At 36.2% G+C, this 23,369-nt stretch overlaps 1 long non-coding RNA gene across 1 annotated transcript in view; it reads right to left on the bottom strand.

Moving 5' to 3' along the window:
• LOC111545521 overlaps positions 1–23,369 on the bottom strand; it is a 102,208-nt gene that overhangs the window by 32,901 nt on the left and 45,938 nt on the right. Inside the window, exons 3-4 of the long non-coding RNA XR_002732488.2 lie at positions 20,412–20,523; positions 1,085–1,258 (exon numbers count right to left, since the gene is read on the bottom strand). This is a non-coding gene — a long non-coding RNA (uncharacterized LOC111545521). The remainder of the gene's footprint in view (positions 1–1,084; positions 1,259–20,411; positions 20,524–23,369) is intronic.

The raw sequence follows: 23,369 nt of genomic DNA, 5'->3' as shown, positions 1-23,369 counted from the left end.
TAAAATGCTAATTAGGCAAAAACAGGAGGTAAAGAAATAGCCAATCATCTATCGCCTGAAAGCACAGCAGGAGAGACAATGATGGGATATAAACCCAGGCATTTGAGCCAGCAACGGCTACCCTCTTTGGGTCCCCTCCCGTTGTATGGGAGTTCTGTTTTCACTCTATTAAATCTTGCAACTGCAAAAAAAAAAAAAAAAAAAAAAAAAAAAAAAAATTTAGACCGGCTCTGTTACCAGGCTGTTTGCTTGGTCACTTTTTTCTGCTACTGGAGGTGGACAAGGTCTCTTCTGCACCATTATGAAACCATCCAAGGATTGTTCACCAGCTGACTGTGACAGATTAAGCCTGACATCACATCAGGTCATTGAGGAAATCACTTTTTTCATGATTCTTTTTGGCCCAGAGGCTAGAACCAGGTTGACGCCAGTCTCCATGAATCAGCTTCCCAAACTATACACAGACTTTTTTGGAATGTGATAGCTCACCTGAAACAAATATGAAACCAAATTTTTGCCATGTTCTACTAAACAATACAGATACCTTAATTTTCTGTCAGCCTTGGGAATTTAAGTGAATAGGACTCTTTAAAATAGAAAATACCTGCCTAATTGTAAACTCGAAATGAAGTTTACAAAGTTGGTTTCAAATGTGCTTCAAAAAAGGAAAAACACATTTTTACTTAATAGTTTTTAGACAGTTCCCATTTATGTACACAATTCTATTTCATAATTTTAATTCCTTTTACTAAAAAGGTTTTCTCTCATATCAAGCATGACTGATGCTCTACTATGCAATGCACATAATATTGTTTGTTATCTTTCAGATTTGTAATTTTCTGGGGCTGCCAAATGCTGACTAAATTATTTGTAGTAGTCAGCTCCCAGTGGGGTTTCTCCTTTTGAGTTCAGATGGGACAGCTATCGCTATATTTTCATTGTATTTCTGTACCATCTTTTATGCTTTGTGTAATTTTAAACAGTATTTTATCTAGAACTGTATAAATCATACAAATGACAAAATTTTAAACATGCAGTTAATAACTCACAAAAACAAAGTCAGCATAAGAGAAAGCAAAAATACCTGTTTTTTTTAGAGGAGAAGCAATTCTTTCTATATTCTTCTCTTTCTTTTTTTTCTATTTTTCTGAATGGCAAGAATGTAGGTGGTTTCTGATGAAGCTCTTTCTCATGCAACTGGAAAGCTCACCCAGCTGAAAGGCTGGCTGTCTCTTAGTCACAAAGCTGAAAAAGTTTCCTAAGATTGAGAGAAAATGGGAATGTGAAGAAAGTCAAGAAAAATGAAGTCCACTTGTTTCCTGCTTGATGTTTATGCAGGTTTTAAAAAGATGACATTAGAACAAAATTCTACAAAAAGTTCTGGGCTTTGCTGTTGATGTAAATTCAGCAGTTTGGCTTAGACAGGGTCTTGAGTGTGGTCTCATGAATTTGTTCTTCCAATGAAACTCACTGACCACCTCTGTGCCAGTCTCTGCTCCACACTTAGGACCTAACATTAAATTGGACAAGGTCCTTGCCCTCAGCGAGTCTTATTACATGGATGAGAAACTGTATTTCACCAGTTTTCCCTGGAATGTTCACTGTATGGAGAGTTGACTTATCCCAAATAAAATCCCAACAGACTAATTATAAATCAAAATATGTGAGAGCTGGTACAAACCCCTTCACAACTCATTTCCTACTTACCTCCCAGGCCAATTCCGCTTACCCTGATCTAGTGCACCACTTCCATCATGGTTCCTCCCTAGATCCCTGGGGAGAATATATATATATTTGCTTATATACATGTTCTAAAATATAGATAGATAGATAGATAGATAGATAGATAGATAGATAGATAGATAGATAATTTAAGTCAGTACTTGCTATGCATGGAAAAAGAAGCTAATATCTAAACATCCAAATGACCTGTGCCTAGCACTGAGCTAGGTGTGGCTATCTCATCCAATGTAGACTATATAACAACTACAAGATAAGTATTTTTGTGCTCATTTCATGTAATGTAGAAATAGAAATAGAAGCCTGTAGATGGTAAGTTGCCCAAAGTCATACAGCTAGCAAAGGGTGAATCCCAGATTCCAGGAGGCTTGTCTGATTTCAGAGGCCTTCCAATTCATGATCATAATCTCCTTATTAAGATCATCTTTCCCTCTTAGGTCAGTAGCAGTTAATTCTTTCTACTTATTCCAGGTGTCAACTACTTACTTAAGGTCATCGAATCTACCTGTCCCAAACAATTTTTCAAAAAAAAGTCAAACGCATTTCTTCCATTTGGTTTCTTAACTATGGAAAGAGCAGACATTTTCCCAATTTGGGGCATAATTTCTAGGATCTAAACATACTACAAGTTGGTTATTTCGTCATGGTCCCATTGAGCAAAAAAAGAAAAAAGAAATCACAATATTTTTTATTTTTTCCCTTCCTCCTTCTTTGCCTCCTTTCTTCTATTCTTTCTTGTTTCATTTCCTTTCTTCCTTCTATTCCTGGTTTACTAAGCACCATGTACTAGGCAAAGTGTACTCATATCTTGGTGTAAAAAAACAAATGCATACCTGTATTTATCAGGAAATAGGATACGTATAATAATAGAAATACACTCAAAATATGGTTCCAGCCTAGATGAGGATGCGACTAACTCTATTCTGGAGAACATGGAGCCAGAAAAATTTTCACAAAGATGCTTGATCTAAACATTGAAGGATGAGTGAGCAAGAGAAAGGGTGGTTTAGGAAAAGAGGACAGAGTATGAAAAGCTTGGGGACATCTCTGGCGGCTGCAGATTCCTATATTAGTGACCATTATTACAATATCAGAAGAAGAAAGAGGATGTAGAAAGGTTAGAGCTGAGCAAATATTGTATTGCTATTGTCAAACACTGTATTGCTATTGGCAAAGTGTCCAAAACCAAGTATCCTGCTGCTCTCAGCACTGTTACAGTGAAAGGTGAGGCAGCTGCAGGAATGGCAGCAAGTCAGTCCATGTTGCTGGAATGGCTTTCCTTTCCTGGAAATTATGATATAAAGTGCTTAATTTTTAAGAGAATAATTTCTGTTTGTTATAAAAAAGCCAGTTGACATGGTGCAAATTAGAGCATGCTGTATTGCAGAGCATTTATTTTCTGGCAAATATCTGTTTATGTAGCTGACATTTCAAAATAAAATCTAAAAGTTACTTTTGTGTCAGCATTATCACTCTTGTCATAACTTTATATTTTATGGCTAAATAACAGTAGGTATCTATTTTGTAGGCTGCTGTAAATCAATTTAAGTAGGCAAGTTATGAAAATTATAGTAAATGACTATACATCCAGAACATAATATATTGTATTTTCTTTAAGCCATAGTAATTTACATTTTCTGGTAATGATAGACTAACTTGTTCCAGACTAGTTTTTTCACTAAGAGTAATTACAAAGTTCAACAAAATATAAGACATCTTTTGGAAGGGAATAGAGAGCTACCAAAGTAACAAGGACTTCGGAGGCCAAAAATCTCAGAGAGAAGACAAGGCCAAAGGAATGACCCCAATATTCAGTGTAGCTAAGTGGTGGACAAGAGGCTGAGAGCTGAGCAAACTATAGGGACTGGGTCTGTAGGGATCACCTAGGAGGATCCCTTGATTTTGGCTGATACCACCAAAGGGCTTAACTCTAAAAGTAGAGTTGAACTGGAAATAGACTAACACTCACAAAGATAGTGCTCAGATCATTTCAATTCTTGGCATAAATAAATAATCCGCATACCAAGAAACAAGATGATCTGGCCAAAAAAAAAAAAAAAAAAAAAAAAAAAATCCCAGGAAGAAATGGACAATGGAACAGTCTCACATGGATCAACATATTGTTGCTGGAAGGCAGAGCTAGATGGTAGAAGAGAAGACTCCACCAATTGTGTCCCCCTGCAACACCAATTTAACAACTATCTATACACGAAAAAGCACCTTCATAAGAATCAAAAATCAGGTGAGCACTCACAATATGTGGTCTGGTTTTGGCTTCGTATCACTGAAGGAGGCACTGAAGAAGTAGGATAGTCTTGAATCACCAGTGCCACCCTTCCTCCATCCCCTGGCGAAATGGTATGGTGTAAAGAGCATTTTTGTGCTTTGGGGAGAGGGAGAGCCAGCAACTGTGAGGCATTGAACTCAGTGTGCTTTCCTATTATAGCAGAAAGGAAACTGGACCACACTCAGCTGACACCTGCCTACAGAAGGAGCATTTAAACCAGCTGTAGCCAGAAGGGAACCACTGATCCCAACGGTCAGAACTTGAGTTACCGAGAGGCTCGCCACTGCAGGTTGAACTGTTATGGGGCTCTAAATAAACTCAAAAGGCCGTCTAGGACACAAGCACTGTAACTCCTAGGCAAGATCCCGTGCTGAACTGGGCCTAAAGCCAGAGGACTTGGTTGAGTGGGGAGGACATGTGACCTATTGAGACACCAGCTAGGGCAGCTAAGGGAGTGCTGGCATCACCCCTCCCCTAACCCCAGGCTGCACAGTTCATGGTCCAAAAGAGATCTCTCCCTCCCCTTTAGGAGTAGAGAGGGTAGAGTGGGAAGCATATAGTCTTGCTTCCTGGATACCAGCTCAGACACAGCAGGACAGGGACAGGACAGCCCTCAGAGTTGTGAGGCCCCCATTCCAAGCCCTAGTTCCTGGATGACATTCCTAGACACACCCTTGGGCCAGAGGGAACCTGTTACCTTTAAGGGAAGGACCCAGTCCTGGCAACATTCATCACCTGCTAAACTAAAGAGACTTTGGTTCCTGAATAACCAGCAACGATACCTAGATACTACATCAAGGGCCTTGGGTGAGACTCAGACTTATTGGCTTCAGGTGAGACTTGGCACCTTCCCACCTGTGGTGGTTACGGGGCAAGACTCCTGCTTGAGAAAAGCAGAGGGAAAAGTAAAGAGGACTCTGCCATGCACCTTAGAGACCAGCTTGGTACCTAAGGTGACAGATAAGTGGGCTTTTGAGTTCCTTGATTTCAGGATTTGGCCCCTGGACAGCATTTATGGACCAAGCCCCAGGGCCATGAGGGAACACAGGCAGTAGCCAGGAAGTGGTTAAAGCAGGCCTTGGGTGAGACCCAGTACTGTGCTGACTTCAGGTCTCACCCTGTGGTGGTGGCCACAGGGGTGCTTGTGTCACTCCACCCCCAGCTCCAGGTGGCTCAGCACAGAGAAAGACTGTTTGTTTGGGAGAAAGTAAGGGAAGAGAATGAGAGTCTCTGCCTGGTAATCCAGACAATTCTCCCAGATCTTGTCCAAAATCATCAAAACAATAGCTGCATGAGTCTGTAGGACCACAGCATTACTAGGTTTGGAATGCCCCCTAAAACAGATACAGTTTAGATCACAACACCCAAGTACCTTCAAATATCTAGAAAGCCTTCCCGAGAAGGATGGGCACACAGAAGCCCAGACATGGAAGACTACAATAAATACCTAACCCTTCAATGCCCAGACACAGATTAACATCTACAAGTATCAAGACAATCCTAGAAATCATGACTTCATCAAGTAAACTAAATAAAGCACCAAGAACCAATCCTGGAGAAAAACAGATATCTGGCCTTTCAGATAGAGAATTCAAAATAGCTGTTTTGAGGAAACTCAAAGAAATTCAAGATAACACAGGGAAGTAATTCAGAATTCTATCAAAGAAATTTAACAAAGAGATTGAAATAATTAAAAAAGAATGAAGCAGAAATCCTGGAGCTGAAAAATGAAACGGGCATACTGAAGAATGTATTAGAGCCTTTTAATGGCAGAATTGATCAAGAAGAAAGAATTAGTGAACTTGAAGACTGGCAATTTGAACATACACAGTCAGAGAAAACAAAAGAAAAAATAATTAAAAAAAAATGAAGCACACCTATAAGATCTAGAAAATAGCCTCAAAAGGGCTACTGCCCTTAAAGCAGAAGTAGAGAAAGAGATGGGGGTAGAAAGTTTATTCAAAGGTATAATAACAGAGAACTTCCCAAACCTAGAGAAAGATACCAATATCTCAGTACAAGAAGGCTATAGAACACCAACTCTGTCATGCACCTTAGAGACCAAGCAATTTAACCCAAAGAAGCCTACCTCAAGGCATTTAATAATCAAACTTCCAAAGATCAAGAATAAAGAAAGGATCCAAAAAGCAGCAAGAAGAAAGACACAAATAACATACAATGGAGCTCCAATACATCTGGCTTTTCAGCAGAAACCCTATAGTGCAGGAAAGAGCGGCAAGAAATATTTAAAGTACTGAAGGAAAAAAAAAACACACAAAAAAACCCCGTTTACCCTAGAATAGTATATCTGGTGAAAATATCCTTCAAACATGAAGGAGAAATAAAGCCTTTCCCAGACAAACAAAAGCTGAGGGTTTTTATCATTACCAGACCAGCCTATAAGAAATGCTAAAAGGAGTATTTCAATCAGAAAGAAAAGGACACTAATGAGCAACAAGTAATCACCTGAAAGTAAAAAACTCACTTGGTAATAGTAAATATAGCAAAAAACACAGAATACTATAACACTGTAACTGTGGCATGTAAACTACTCTTATCCTAAGTAGAAACACTAAATGATGAACTGACAAATCAATAACTACAACAACTTTTAAGACATAGTACAATAAGATATAAATAGAAACAACAAAAAGTTAAAAAACGGGGACAGAGTTAAAGTACAGAGTTTTATTAGTTTTCTTTTTGCTTATTTGTTTGTTACGCAAACAGTGTTAAGTTGTTATGAGCTTATAATAATGGGTTATAATATAGTATTTGCAAGCCTCAAGATAACCTCAAACCAAAAAACATACAATACATACACAAAAAATAAAAGTAAGAAACTAAATCATATCACCAGAGAAAAATCACCTTCACTAAAAGGAAGACATTAAGCAAAGTAAAAAGACAGGTAAGATCACAAAAGAACCAGAAAACAACTAACAATATGGCAGGAGTAAGTTCTTACTTCTGATGGACTAACCTCTCCAATCAAAAGACATAGGGTGGCTGAATGGATGGAAAAACAAGACCCAATGATCTGTTGCTACAAGAAACACACCTCCTCTATAAAGCCACACATAGAATGAAACTAAAAGTGATGGAAAAAGATATTCATGTCCATGCAAACTAAAAAAGAGCAGGAGTTGCCATCCTTACATCAGACAAAATAGATTTCAAGAGAAAAACTTTAAGAATAGACAAAGACAGTCACTACATAATGATAAAAGGGTCAATTCAGCAAGAGGACACAACAATTTTAAATATATATGTACCCAACACTGGAGCACCCAGGTATATAAAGCAAATATTATTAGAGCTAAAGAGAGAGAGACACTAATATAATAATAGTTGGAGGCTTCAACACCCTTCTTTCAGCATTAGGCAGATCTTCAGGCAGAAAATCAACAAAGAAACATTGGATTTACTCTGCACTATAGACCAAATGGATCTAACAAATATTTAGAGAGCATTTCATCCAAGAACTACAAAATACACATTCTTTTCCTTAGCACATGGATCATTCTCAAGGACAGACCATATGTTAGGTCACAGAACAAGTCTTAAAACATTTCAGAAAATTGAAATTATATCAAACATCTTCTTTGACAACAATGAAATAAAACTAGAAATAAATAACAAGAGGAATTTTGGAAACTATACAGATGAATGGAAATTCAACAATATGCTACTGAATAACCAGTGGGTTAATGAAGAAATTAGAAAGAAAATAGAAAATTTTCTTGAAGTAAATGATAATGGCAACACAACATATCAAAACATATGGGATACAGCAAAAGTGGTACTAAGAGGGAAGTTTTTAGCTATAAGTGCCAACATCAAAAAAGAAGAAAAATTTCAAATAAACAATCTAATGATGCATTTTGAAGAACTAGAAAAGCAGGAGCAATCAAACTCAAAATTAGTAAAATAAAAAAAATAAAGTTCAGAGCAGAAACAGATGAAATATAGAAAACAATACAAATGACCAATGAAACAGAAAGTTTTTTTTTTGAAAAGTTAAAGAAAATTGATAAACATTTAGCCAGACTAAGAGAAAAAGTGAGAAGATTCAAATAAATAAAATCAGGGATGAAAAAGGAAACATTACAACTGATACTGCAGAAATTCAAAGGCTCATTAGTGGCTACTAAGAGCTACTATATGTCAATATATTGGAAAATATAGAAAAAAATGACAAATTCCTAGATACATACAACATATCAAGAATGAACCAAGAATCAATCCAAAACGTGAAGAGACCAATAATAGGTAATAAGATAGAAGCTGTAATAGAAAGTCTCCTAGTAAAGAAAAGCCTGGGACCTGATGGTATCACTGCTGAATTCTACCAAACATGTAACCCCTTTAACATTTAGGAAAAAAAAAAAAAAAAAAAAAAAAGAAGCACAGCTCGCTGTCACACTCATTTAACTTTACATAAATACTCTCTTTGAGGCTGAAGCAAATCTGACTGATTTTCAATATGAAAATAAAATATAAAAACTGTTTTTGGAGTTATTTCTAAACAGAACTAACATCAGAATCATCAGAATCATCAAAATAATCTATTTAGGAAAAATTGGATTCATCAAATAAATCTTCAGCCAAGTATTTGAGAACAATGTTAATGTCACACAGAGGAATGCTACATTTTCTAGGATATGACATTTCAGCGATTGAGAATTACTGTATTTTGTGAATAAAAAACATCATTACTAAAAACAGAATGGTATAAATCGGGTGATGTCTTTTGTTTCCAAAGTCGATATACTAGGGCAATATGAAAATAATAGTAAAAGTGAGATATTTCATGGCAAAGTTATCTTGGGGTAAATGCTGCAGCCAAAAGTGCTGCTGGCAAGTATCATCAGGGAAAATGGGAAAAGGGTTAAAGAAGAACTAATAACAATCCTACTCAAACTATTCCGAAAAATAGAGAAAGAGGGAATATTTTCAAACTCATTCTAGAAGGCCAGTATTACGCTGATACCAAAACAAGACAAAGACACAATAACAACAACAAAAGAAATCTACAGGCCAATATTTCTGATGCACACAAAAATCCTCAACAAAATGCTAGCAAACTGTATTTGACAATACATTAAAAAGGTCATTCATCATGACCAAGTGGGATTTATCCCTCGGACACAAGGATGGTTCAACATACATAAATCAATCAGTGGGATTCATCTTATCAATAGAATGAAGGACAAGAACCATATGATCATTTCAACTGGTGCTGAAAAAGCATTTGACAAAATTTAACATCCCTTCATGATAAAAACCTTCAAAAAACTGGATATGGGAGAAACATACCTTAACATAATAAAAGCCATATACAACAGACCTACAGCTGGTATCATACTTAATGGGGAAAAACTGAAAGCCTTTCTTGTAACATCTGGAACATGACAAGGATGTCCACTTTCACCACTCTTATTCAATACAGTACTGAAAGTCCTAGCTAGCACAATCAGACAAGAGAAAGAAATAAAGGGCATCCAAATGGGAAAAAAAGAAGTCAAAATGTCCTTGTTTGCAGGTGAGATGATCTTACATTTAAAAAACATAATGATGCCACCAAAAAACTATTAGAACCGATAGACAAATTTAGTAAAGTTGCAGGATACAAAAGCAACATACAAAAATCAGCAGCATTTTTATATGCCAACAGTTAATCGAAAAAGAAATCAAGAAAGTAATCCCATGTACAATAGCTGCAATAAAACACCTAGGAATAAACTTAACCAAAGAAGTGAAAGATTTCTGTAATCTAAACTACAAAACATTGCTGCAAGAAATTGAAGAGGACACCAAAAAATGGAAAGATATTCCATGTTCATGAACTGGAAGAATCAATGTTGCTAAAATGCCTGCACTACCCAAAGCAATTTAAGATTCGATGCAATCTCTATCAAAATACCAATAACATTCATCACAGAAATAGAACAAATAACTTAAATTTTATGTGGAACCCAAAAGACCCAAATTTGTCAAAGCTATCCTAAGCAAAAAGAACAAAACTGGAGAGGAATCACATTACCTGACTTCAAATTACACTATACAGTTATAGTAACCAGAAGAGTGCAGTACTAGCATAAAAACAGACACATAGATGAATGGAACATAAAAGAGAACTCAAAGAACAAAACCATCTACAGTGAACTCATTTTCAACAAAGGTGCCCAAAACATACACTGTGAAAAGAACAGTCTCTTCAATAAACAGTGTTGGGAAAACTGGATATCCATATGCAGAAGAATGACACCAGACCCCTTTCTCTCGCCATATACAAGAATCAAATCAAAATAGATGAAAAACTTAAGTCTAAGCCTTCAAACTATGAAACTACTACAAGACAATTTTGAGAAAAATATTCAGGGCATTGGCCTGGGCAAAAACTTCTTGAGTAATACCCCAAAAGCACAGGCAACCACAGCAAAAAATGGACTAATGGAATCACATTGAGTTAAAAAGCTTCTGCACAGCAAAGGATACAATCAACAAAGGGAAGAGACAATCCATAGAATAGGAGAAAATATTGGCAAACTACCCATCTGACAAGGGATTAATAACCAGAATATATAAGGAACTCAAACAAATATATAGCAAATAAACATAATAATCCAATAAAAAAAATGGACAAAAGATTTGAATAGACATTTCTCAAGACATACAAATGGCAAACGGGCACATGAAAAGGATCTAAACATCATTGATTATTAGAGAAATGCAAATCAAAACTACAATAAGATATCTTCTCACCCTAGTTAAAATGGCTTATATCCAAGAGACAGGCAACAACAAATGCCGGTGAGGATGTGGAGAAAAGGGAGCCCTCGTACACTGTCGGTGAGAATGTAAATTAGTACAACAACTATGGAGAGCAGTTTGGAGTTCTTCAAAAAGCTAAAAATAGAGCTACTATATGATCCAGCAATCCCACTGCTGGATATAGACCCAAAAGCAAGGAAATCAGTATATTGAAGAGATATCTGCACTCCCACGTTTGTTGCAGCACTGTTCACAATAGCAAGATTTGGAAGCAATCTAAGTGTCCATCAACAGATGAATAGCTAAAGAAAATGTGGTACAGATACACAATAGAGTACTATTCAGCCATAAAAAAGAGTGAGATCCTGTCATTTGCAACAACATGGATAGAACTGGAGATCATCATATTAAATGCAATAAGCCAGGCACAGAAAGAAAACATTGCATGCTCTCACTTATTTGCAGGGTCTAAAAATCGAAACAAGTGAACTCATGGACATAGAATTCATAGAGAAGAATGGTTACCAGAGGCTGGGCAGGGTAGTGGGAGAGGGTGTGGGAAGGAGGGTAAATGGTTAATGGTTACAAAAAAATTAGAAAAAATAAAAAAGACCTACTATTTGATAGCACGACAAGGTGTCTATAGTCAATAATTTAATTGTACATTTAAACTAACTAAAAGAGACTAATTGAATCATTTGTAACACAAAGGATAAATGCTTCAGAGGATGAATACCCCATTCTCCATGGTGTAATTGTTATGCACTGCATGCCTGTATCAAGACATCTCATGTACTCCATAAATATATATACCTACTATGTACTTACAAAAATTAAAAATTAAAAGATATTGCTTGCTGGTACAAGAAACAGAAGTTAAAATAACCATGATTCATATATTCAATAATTAGAAAATGTGATAGAAAACTCCAGCAGATAAATTGTTTTATGGGAAACTGTAATAATAAAAAATGTGAAAATCTTCAAACTGAAATACAATAACTGAACCTCTGAGCTTAAAGAGAGGTTTAACAACAGGTTGCACAGAGTTGAATAGAGGGTTAGCAAAATGGAAGATGAGTCAGAAGAAAATATCCAGGCTGAAGGACAGAGAGAAGATAGAATGGAAATACAGAAAGAAGTATAAAAGACATATAAGACAGGATGTTAAAAATCCCACAAATGTAACATAATTATTTGTTAGAAAGAAAAGAGAGAGAATAAGCTTAAGAACATATTTGAAGTAAAAATTTTCCAGAATTAATAGAAGATATCACATCTTTGGTTCAAGAAGTGCTATGAACCTCACACAGGAGAAATATGAAAAATAAACCACACACACTTATTTACATTTTGGTAAAACTGCTGAAAACTAAAGAAAATGAGAAAAGCTGAAAAAGCAGTCAGAGAAAAATCACAGATTACTTTCAAAGGTGCAACAATATGACAGATGACTTCTCAGAAATAGCAGAAACCAAAAGCAATACAATGACATTTTCAAAGTTGTAAAAGAAGATGTGTGCAATCAAGAATTCTATACCCAGCAAAAATTCTTTGAAAGTACAAGTAAATAATTACATTTTCATGAGAAAAAAAAATGTAGAATCTGTCATGGTCTGACCGCTTCTACAAGAAGTATTAAAAAATGTTATTCAGGGAGAGAGAAAATTTTTCCAGTTGGAAGCATGAAGATAACAGGAAGAAATAAAGAGCAGCAGAAAGGGTAAATATGTAGATAAATCTAAATATATTGATACATAAAATCAATGTATTATAAAACAACAAATCACACGTTGTAGGATTTAAACTATATCTGGTATAACACATGGAAACACTAGCACAAAAGGCAGAAGGTGCCTACATGAAGTTAAAGTGTTCCAAGGTTCTCATATTGTACAGGAAGTGATAAAGGATTAATTTATATTAGGCTTTAATAAGTCAAGGGTGTATGTTATAATCTTTAGAGTAATGACCGAAAGAATCATTTCTGAAAGCTAACTAAAAAGGTAACAGAAAAAAGTGAATAATAAGCAATCATTAATCCAAAAGGGCAAGAAAGAAAAGAAAAAGGAACACAGAACATGTTGGAGAAACAGAAAACAAATACTAAAATCGTAGTTTAAAAACAAATATATACGCGAATTACATGAAAATATATAGACTAAATGCTCATGGGGAGGGGGGAGGGGGGAGGGATTGCATTGGGGAGTTATACCTGATATAAATGATGAATTGATGGGTGCTGATGAGTTGATGGGTGCAGCACACCAACATGGCACATATATACATATGTAACAAACCTGCACATTATGCACATGTACCCTAGAACTTAAAGTATAATAAAAAAAAAAAAAAAAAAGAGAAAATACACAAGGACTTAAAAAAAAAAAAAAAGAAAATCAAAACTAGGTTTTAAAAATAATTGTACATGGCTTATAAGGAATATACCTGAAATATAATGATATCAGTAAACTGAAAACAAAAGTTTGTGGATAAAAGATATACCATACACACCTTAACAAGTACAAAATGGAGCTACACTGAAAGCAAATGAAGTAAAATCTTCTAAAACATTTCTAGAGGTTAGAAAAAGGACATTTCATTGCTAAAAGGGTAACTCCATGAGAAACAATTATAAGTGCAAAAGCAATGAACAGAGCCTCAAAATATAGAAAGCAAAAATTAGGAGAAATAAAAAGAGAAAGAATAAAAAGGGTAATCATAAAGGATATTTTAATATTTTAATTTAAAAGGGAATTCAAGAGGATATTTTAATATACTTCTCTCCACAAATCGTCTATGATTTGGTCTAGCTGACCAAAAATGTCAGTAAAGATATAGATGATTTAAAAAATATGATTAACTGACTTGACCTAATTGACATGTAAAGAATATATAGAGAACTAAACAATTCTAAAATACATTCTTTTCAAGTATATAGAGAACATTTGTCAAAACTGACCATATGTTGAACTTAAAATACACAAAAATTTCAAAGGATTAAAATAATAGAAAGGATATTCTCTGAGCACAGAATTAAGCCAGAAATCAATAACACAAAGATAACTTGAAATTCTTTGCATATTTGAAAATTAAGCAATACATTTCTAAATAAGCTATAAATCAAAGAAGATATCAGAATGCTTTAAATCCTTTAATGATGTGAAAGAAAACTAAGCTCTCAAGTATTTTTATAACTAACAGTTTACCAAAATCCTGGGTATTCTTTCTTTAAAAGACTTTTGCGCCATCCTTCTCTTTCTATTCCTATTCTACTACCAGCACATCTCACATTAGTAATTGAGATATTGTTATGTGCTAAACACTGTGTTATTTCATTTTACCTCCACTACAGATCTATGAGGGAAGTAATATTATTCATACCTGTTTTGAAAATGATGAAACAGGCTCAGAGAGATTAAATAACTTCCCCAAGGTGTTAAGTCCAAAAGCATCAAAGCTTGAATTTGAACCTACTGTCAGACCCAAAGCCTATAGCTGCATGTCTGTACTGCTCACTACTGAATCTCCAGTACTTAGTTCAATGTCTTAAATGCAGCAAATACTTGCCTCAGAATGATTTTGACTGCAAGTAATAGGATACCTTACAATAAGTGTTTATGATCTCACATTACATTTCCAGAGGTAGGCGACTTCAAGATGGTTTTAGTGGTTTAACATTCTCACCAAGAACTAGAAAGAAACTACCCATCATTCTACCTCAGTGTCCTCAGCACATATCTCTCATAAGGTTGCATGATGGCTATACCATCTGAAGCATCACATTCTCACACAACCTCATTTGAAGACTAGACAAATTTTGGGTGAAATCTTTCCCATTTGTTTTCCTTCTTCTTCTTTTTCTTTTTCTTTATATCATGGAAAAAAATATTTCCCCCAATCTCCCCAGCAGTCTTCCCTTGTATTTCATTGACCAAATTCAATCTTATGGCCTCCCCTAAACCAAACACTGGCAAAAGGGAATGGAATTATAATTATTGGCTTTGTCTAAGCTACCTTCCCTAGGGGCTATTTCCACTCAACATCTGAACAAAGCAGGGGTTCTCTTAGCAAGGAGGAAGAGGACATAGCTGTTGGATAGCCATCTGTAGTGTCTCTCATGGTACTCAATAAAATCTTACTGAACAGGCATAGAAGTCTTCACCACTGAGCTACACTGCATTCTGGAATAACAGAAAGGATATCTGGCCTGGTCTCCCTGACACACCAGAGCTTATACTGCAATAGGCCAGCCCAGGCCAGAAATAATTCCAATAGAAAGTTCAGCTTAGCAGAACTGCACCTGGCAGATGTCTTAATTCAGTGGTCAAATCCAGACAAGGGTAGAAGGGTGCATGCTGTGCTCCATTCTCAGAAAACTGCTTGTCATCTGTAGACTGCCTTATTCTCTTTCATGACTTTGCCCAGAATGTCTCTATCCCTTCCGCTCATATTGTCCATTTGACAAATTCTTGTTTTTTTTTAAAGATACAGTTCAAAAGTCACCTCCCCTAAGAAGCCTTTCTTGATAGTGGAAATCCTCTCTGTTCTCTATGGCACTCTGTAGTTCAGCACTTATCACATTATAGTGTACATGCTCCTTTTGCCTTGAATTCACAAGGCAAATAAAAAAAAATATTGAGCCCTATAATCAGAGTAGGAAAGAGTATGAAAATATGAACCTATTATCTTTAACTAAATTTTTAAATTACAATAGAAATAGTGAGTTTACTGTAAATAAAATTAAGTAAGGGTAAGTAAAATAGAAATTTCATCCTCTCCAGTTTCATTCCCCAGCGGTAATTGCTGATAATAATTTGGAGTATATTCTACTGAAGACAAAGATACAAATAAGCACATCACTTTTGGGAAATAAAAAAGATTGAACTCAGTAAAAATTCTACCCTAGGTTTTTATGCCAAATGGGGAAAAATACTCATTAAGAAATAAATACCTTGCAAACACACACACACAAACACACACACACACACACACAAACACACATCCTTGTTCATGTTGGTGTTCCTCTTGGAATTCGTCCTACATATTTTTCTCCTCCTTGATATAAAGAGATTTAGAATTCCCTTGCATTTGACTACCATGCATAGGAAAGCCTATGGTTAAGCTAGGAAGTATTGTTGGTAACTGACTTCCTATTTAGTCCTCTCCGGTGCTCCTTTTATATATTAGTTTTGTATGGCTGCTGTAAAAAATTACCACAAACCTGGTGGCTTAAAACAACAGAAACTTATTGTCTCACAATTCTCAGGGCCCAGAAGATCAAAATTGGGTTGTTGGCAGGGCTGTGCTCCTTCCATAGGCTCTAGGGGAGATTCTGTTTTTGCCTCTTTCAGCTTTGGGAGTGGTTAGTATGACTTGGTGTTTCTTGGCTTGTGGCTGCGTCCTTCCAGTCTCTGTCTCTCTGGTCACATTGCCTCCTCCTCTTCTGTCTGTTAGATCTCTGGGGTGTGTCTCTTACAAGGATACTTATCATTGAATTTAGCACCCTCACCCTACCATAATCCAGGATGATTTTATCTCAAGATTGTTAACTTAATTACATCTGCAAAGACCCTTTTGCCAAATAAGATAACAGTCACAGGTTCCAGGAATTAGGATGTGGACATGTCTTCTTGTATTTAACACCATTAAATACACTACATTTTAGTAATCAGGTAAGGAAAATGAAACAGAATTTTTAACAAACTGACAAAGAAATATGCATTGGTTAGGATGCTTTTAGTGACAAGCAAACTTAAAGTTGAAGCTTCCACTTAAGTACATAAGCAATAAAGCAATTTATCATCTCACATTAAAAGAATTCCAGAGGTGGGGCAGCGCTCAGGCTGGTTAATTTTGTGGCTCAACAATGTCATGAGAAGATCCAGGAATGTCCCACCTTTTCTTCAGACTAGGTCCCTGTAAGCCATCTTAGAATATCACATCCTAATGACAATATCCAGAAGCAGAAAAAGGAACCCATTTCTTCCCATTGCCTCCTTTTTAACAGTGAGAAAACCTTTCCCAGAGCTCTGCCACTCATTCCAGTAGATTCCCTTCTCATATCAATGGCGTGACAAGATCCTATATCCTGCCTAACCAGTGACTGGCAAGGAGGATGGGGTCTTCATCATGAGTCAGACCAATCCCTATTGAGGGGATGAGGACCACCCCTCCTGAAGCAGATGGCTGCACAAGATCAGAGTTCTATCCAAAAAAAGGAAGGAGGAAATGGCGGTTGGGCAGGCACTCAACAATGCCTGCTTCAGAATGAATAAGATTATGAAAGGAATATTGAATAGACATTTGCTATTATTACAAACAAGGCATCTGTGTAGATATGAATAGGTGCACCTTATATTTCTCTCTCTTCTTTAGCACCATCTATGTAATTATAGGTTATATATAATGTTTTGCCAAGAACTTTTTGTTAGTGTGTTTTGTCTTACCATATCTCTATCTATAATTTTTAAAACAGTACATGATAAATTTTAAGATCATCTGTAATCCTAGCATTCTGGGGGATAGAGGCGGGTGGATTGCTTGAGCCCCAGAGTTTTGAGTCCAGCCTAGGCAACATGGTGAAACCTCAACTCTACAAAATATACAAAACTTAGCCAGGTATGGTGGTGTACCTGTATTATACTCGGGAGGCTGCAGTGGGAGAATTGCTTGAGCCTAGGAGGGAGGCTGCAGTGAGCCCAGATTGTGCCACTGTACTCCAGCCTGCCTCAAAAAAAAAGTCATATTTTGTTTATTTAAAGGAGTACAAATTTAGTGGTTTTATATTTATATTTATCATCTACTAGATGCAGGAGATTAAAATTTGCTCTAATTCATTTAATATATCACTGCCCGCAAAAGAAAAAGAATTTGTTTTCTGGTGAAGATAGTAATTTTTTAAAATCCAAAATATTAACAATAAGTAAGAAAATAGAGGCCGGGTGTGGTGGCTCAAGCCTGTAATCCCAGCACTTTGGGAGGCCGAGGCGTGTGGAACACGAGATCAGGAGATCAAGACCATCCTGGCTAACATGGTGAAACCCTGTCTCTACTAAAAATACAAAAAACTAGCCAGGCGAGGTGGCGGGCACCTGTAGTCCCAGCTACTCGGAGGCTGAGGCGGGAGAATGGCGTGAACCTGGGAGGTGGAGCTTCCAGTGAGCCGAGATCACCCCACTGCACTCCAGCCTGGGCGACACAGCGAGACTCCGTCTCAAAAAAAAAGAAGTAAGAAAATAGAAGCAACCAAGCTTTCTGAATAACCTTAGATAGAGCCACCTATCCACTCTGGACCACTTGAACATCTCTGGACTATATTGTAAGGAAGAAAGAAAAGTTTATCTTGTTTGAGCCATTGTATTTTAGAGCCTATTATAATGGCTTTTGGGGAAGGAGGTACAATTAGGGGATCTGATTTTGTGATGAGAACCTGAAATTTAGAATTTTATATAAAATCTATAGGTCTTTAAAAGTATTCATTGTTAATTGAATATTATTTGAAGCTCTGTTTAGGTTAAAACAATATGTCAGTGGATTACCACTGTCCCTGCGGCATTGTCTCTTGTCTCTAACATTTCTTGGCTGTGTGATTAGATGATTCTATGTTTGTGCCTTCTGTTTCCCTCTACTACAGGTGCAGTACTATTTTCAGGGAGGGAGAGAAAGAATCCCCGGCTAATATTTGAAAGGAGGGGTGGAAGGTAAGATGCAGACTCTATGTAACTTATTTAGCACCTTGTAGAGAAACTAATTTATCAGATGAAACCACTACAAAGCACTCAGCTCCTGAAGGCAAGGTTATGGTACATCATGGCATCTAGAAATACATCCATCAGTTAAAAGTCCACTGAGTGAATTAAATGAGTTAATACATGTTAAGATCTTCACATTGCCTGGCAAATAGCAAATACACATTTAAGGTAGGATATTAATATTATGGTGCTTGTGCAACATCACAGCTAGTTAGTGGAGTGACAGAGAGGCTTCCTAAAACTGACCTTTTGTGCTTCAATTTCAACTTGTTCACCCATTTTTCTTTGTCTTTTTGTTCTATATTCTTTGAGATTTCCTTGATTCTTCTATGTGACTAATTCTACCTTAGTCATGTTCATCATTGGATTCAGCTTTTTAAAGAATTTTTTTTTGTTTTGGCAATCTTATTTTTAATTTTCAAGAATTTTTCTAGTGCTCTGATAGCTCATTTTTTAAGGCAGCCTATTCTTACATTATGGATGCAATATTCTATCTTTTTATGAGGACATCAATTAAAATTTTTTAAAGTTCTCTTCAGTTTCTTGTGTTATTTTTATGTTTTCCAGGGTCATCTGTTCTGTTTGCTCATTCTGGTCCTTTTCCTTTCTGCTATTAGTTTTCCTCAAATATTCTGCATTGGTCATTCATATTTATGGGTAAAAATCTAGTTTGATTAGTACAGGGAGTTAGCATGATTTTCCTCTGCAGCTACATGGGTCTTTTTCCCCAGCAGGCTTTTCCTAAGGGTTTCCTAAGCTTTGTGTAAGCACACTGGTTGTGTTGACAAACTTGACTTTTGGGTTTATGGATAGAGAACAGATAGGCAGCCTGAAGACATTCACCAATTATTATTTTCTCTCCTCATCCCTCCCCATGGGGAAGGGGGAAAAGAGAGGTCTTAGGGCACTTCTGGCTCTTCTCTTTCTAGTTGCTCTTTAACAAACTTTCCCAGGCAGGTAACTCACATTCTTAATAAATAATTGTCAGGATTTATCCTACAGATAAACATGACTGTTTCACAGACATTTCTTTCATTAATATGCAATGATATGCATACTTATTGGCTCTGATCCTTTTCTTTTACTAGTTTATTCCACTCTTATTGTTCAGATCCTATCTCTTTTTTACTTCTAGTAAGTCCTTTTAATGATCCAATGATGGCAGATACTTAAAGATAACTTTCTAAGGTATGTTCATCTATTTTTTTATCTCTCTGTATAACTTTTTATATCATTTAAATGTACTTGGAAGTGTATGCTTAGCCTATTTTGATTAGTTTTTCCAATGAGTAATTTAAAAATATCTTTTCTCTATTGCCTTATTAAAATTTCTATTTAAGATTCAATTTCTCTTTTTAGTTTTATTTTAAGTGACACAGGATATTGTATACATTGTATAATGATATCCAGGGTCATCTGTTTTGTTTGCTTATTCTGATATTAAAAACATTTTTTAATTTGAAAAGCTGACAATCAAGAAGTATATGTTTGCTGATGTAGCTGATATTTGTAATACATAGAAAAGGGAAGCAGAAAAACATTCATTAGTTTTGTCTAACTGTGCCAATAACACTTAATTATAGGTTTCAGAGGTCCTGGGAGAGCTTCAAGCTCTATTTGAGGAGCAATTTAAAGGGTTATAAGTGGAGGGTTGATTCTTTCTTGATTTATTCACCACCACTTTCACACTAAATCTTTTGTACCCTCTCTCCCAAATTATTATGTTGAAATCCTAATCTCCAATGTGATAGTATTAGGAGGCAATCCTTTGGGAGGTAATTAGGCCATGTGGGTGGAGCCCTCATAAATGGGGTTTGTGTTTTTATAAAAAGGACTTCAGAGAGTTCTCTCACCTTCTCTGCCATGTGAGAATATTAGAAGATAGCAGTCTGCAGTCCGGAAGAAGGTCTTCACCAGAACCTGATCATGCTCGTGCCTTGATTTTGCACTTCCCAGCCTCCATAGCTGTAAGAAATAAATTTCTGTTGTTTATAAGTCACCTTGTCTATTTTAATCTTCTATAGCAGCCTAAACTGGGTAGGACACAACCCAATTTTATTTTAGAAGTAGAGCTGATAAAGTACTAATAAAATTAGAAGAAGGATGTAGAAAAGAACAACTATACAGTTGAGAAGGAAGAAGTAAAATGACTGTTTGCTTTTCTTTAAATGAGTGCATCATCCTCCCACAAGGTCCAGCCTTCTTCCTCTGTCATAGAGGTCTCTGAACTTGATGGTCATGCACCCCTGTCAACAACAAATGCTTGAGAATATACCCCAATGTGGGTTTGTTTGTTTGTATGTTTATAAATCACATTCATGTAGTAGTGCCACACTAATACATTATGAATGTTAACATTTCAAAATATTTTTGTGTGTGCATTGTATATTGTAAGAAGTAAAAAATTAGAAAAAAAGAGTATCTGTACACATTCTGATATATCTAGCACATTGTTCCTTGTACCCTTTCAATCAGATTCATTAAAAGTAATTATAGGCCAGGCGCGGTGGCTCAAGCCTGTAATCCCAGCACTTTGGGAGGCCGAGACGGGCGAATCATGAGGTCAGGAGATCGAGACCATCCTGGCTAACACGGTGAAACCCCGTCTCTACTAAAAATACAAAAAACTAGCCGGGTGTGGTGGCGGGCGCCTGTAGTCCCAGCTACTCAGGAGGCTGAGGCAGGAGAATGCCGTGAACCCAGGAGGCGGAGCTTGCAGTGAGCTGAGATCCGGCCATTGCACTCCAGCCTGGGCGACAGAGCAAGACTCTGTCTCAAAAAAATAAAAAATAAAAAATAAAGAGTAATTATAGTGCTTAATCACAAAAATTGTAAAAATATGCAAAAGTAGACATGAAAGCATTATAAATCCCCATGCACTCATGACTCAGTTTTAATAACTGTTTATGGCCAATCTTATTTCATCTCTACCTCCTCAAATCTCACTCTCCTATGTTATTTTGAAGCAAATCTCAGATATAGAATAATTTTATTTTTAATACATCAAAATTACGTTATAGTCCACCTAATTAACATAAAAGAAAATGAGTGAAAGAAAAAATGCAAAGAAAAGGGGAAAGAAGGAAGGAAGAGAAGAAAGAGGCAAATAACCAATAAACCAACTAAAAAGGAAAGAAGAGATCATGAGGGAGTGAGAAACATAGTTTGCTATAATTTTATTCCTGTACATGCCAATTCAAATGAAGTAGCAAAATTTTGATTTGGTGCAAGCTAATTTGCTTTATTTGGAAACTGATCCCAGTTAGTACATATTTACCTTCAAAGAGTTAAGTTGTGCTGCAAACTCATTGATGCCAATGCCTATGTGCTTCAAATACTTCTAGATGGAATTCAGACTCTGTGGGATCATTTGGTCCTACCTGGAGGGTGGTCATTATAGAACCAAAACCACCTTATTCTGGGTTTCCTTGTCACTAAAACAAACAAATAAAATAAAATCTGGCATTTTTCTGACCTATGGTTTTATTTTGTTTTGTTTTCACTGTAGCTAAAAGACTTCAATAATGATAGAAAAATGTAAAACTTCAGAAAATTAAATACCAGCACATAGCAGTGATCACATTTCACTTATAGAAGGATAATCAAATAACTTTCCTCCAACCTCAGACACAGACAATCATCTTCTAAGCTCACAAATACAGGACCCATTCATGTGGGCGCTGGATGAAAAGACAGGTTTATCTTGTCCCAAGGCCAAGGCTATTTTAATATTAACTGACCTTGGACTCTACCAACCTCCAGAGGGAGCCCTGTGGCAGCCAAATCTAAGGCTCAGCAGCAAAAGGGCCCAAATTAGTTTGAATGGCCAATGCAATGTTTATGTAGTGAGGCAATATTTACAATAAACATGACCCAAATGTTGGTGTTCAATTGGTTAAAGATCAATTGTAGCAATTTCAGGCTACAGAGCACCTTTGATAAGTAAGCAGTTTGGTGCTATGACAGTGTAGTCTCTTGAATCCACGGACAGGAGCAAGTAATCAAGTGAAACGATCTCTACCATTATTTGTATTTCCCATGTTTTTACAGATGGCAATTATGGGAATCCAGCCAACTGTGCCACCTGGGAAACTCTATGAGCTAAACACTGTAGTACATTGGGGTAGTAACATGGCTCTGAATAGCCACAAAAGCCTACCTTTGTGGTGGCTTTACAATATACACCATACGTAAGCGACTGTGAGATCATTAAACTCAACATTCTCATCTACAATATCTCTGATTGTGTATTAAGGAAGAGTAATCTGGAAAAAAAAACAACCAGTGCTTGATATTAAGGAGGAAGGGATCTGTTTTTAAAATCAACAGAAAATCTAAAATCTTAACACTAATTCATCAGCTTTCAACTATAATGATCATTTAATAATTCCTGTAGTACTTTGGGGATCATAGTGAGGCTAATCCCAGGGGCTCACAGTTTTCATATTTGCATTCTGTTAGGGGTCTTTAAACTTATTCTCTAAGAATGAGAGTGATAAATTCAGTAATATTGCTTTTTATTTATATAACATCTATTATTCCAAGCAGTCTAAAGGCGTTCAAAAAATGGATATACTTGCAGTCTAGACATCACAAATGCTTTTGAAACATGGTAGGTTATTAACTAAACAAGTAACTCACTTGTGGACTAATTTTAAATGCATGTGTCCCTGCTTTTTGAATATGGTTCAACTGAGAAAAGAAAACCCTCCTCTAAACCTAATACCATTTAGCTTATTCAACCACACACTATGCTTTTTGAGGTACAAATTCTGACAATAAAATATCAATTTTTTGAAGTATCCACCCCC

Source organism: Piliocolobus tephrosceles, chromosome 4 (genome assembly GCF_002776525.5).
Source record: "Piliocolobus tephrosceles isolate RC106 chromosome 4, ASM277652v3, whole genome shotgun sequence".
NCBI classification, from domain to species: Eukaryota; Metazoa; Chordata; class Mammalia; order Primates; family Cercopithecidae; genus Piliocolobus; species Piliocolobus tephrosceles.
The sequence above is the reverse complement of the archived record's forward strand: the minus strand, read 5'-3'. Positions and strand labels throughout refer to the sequence as shown.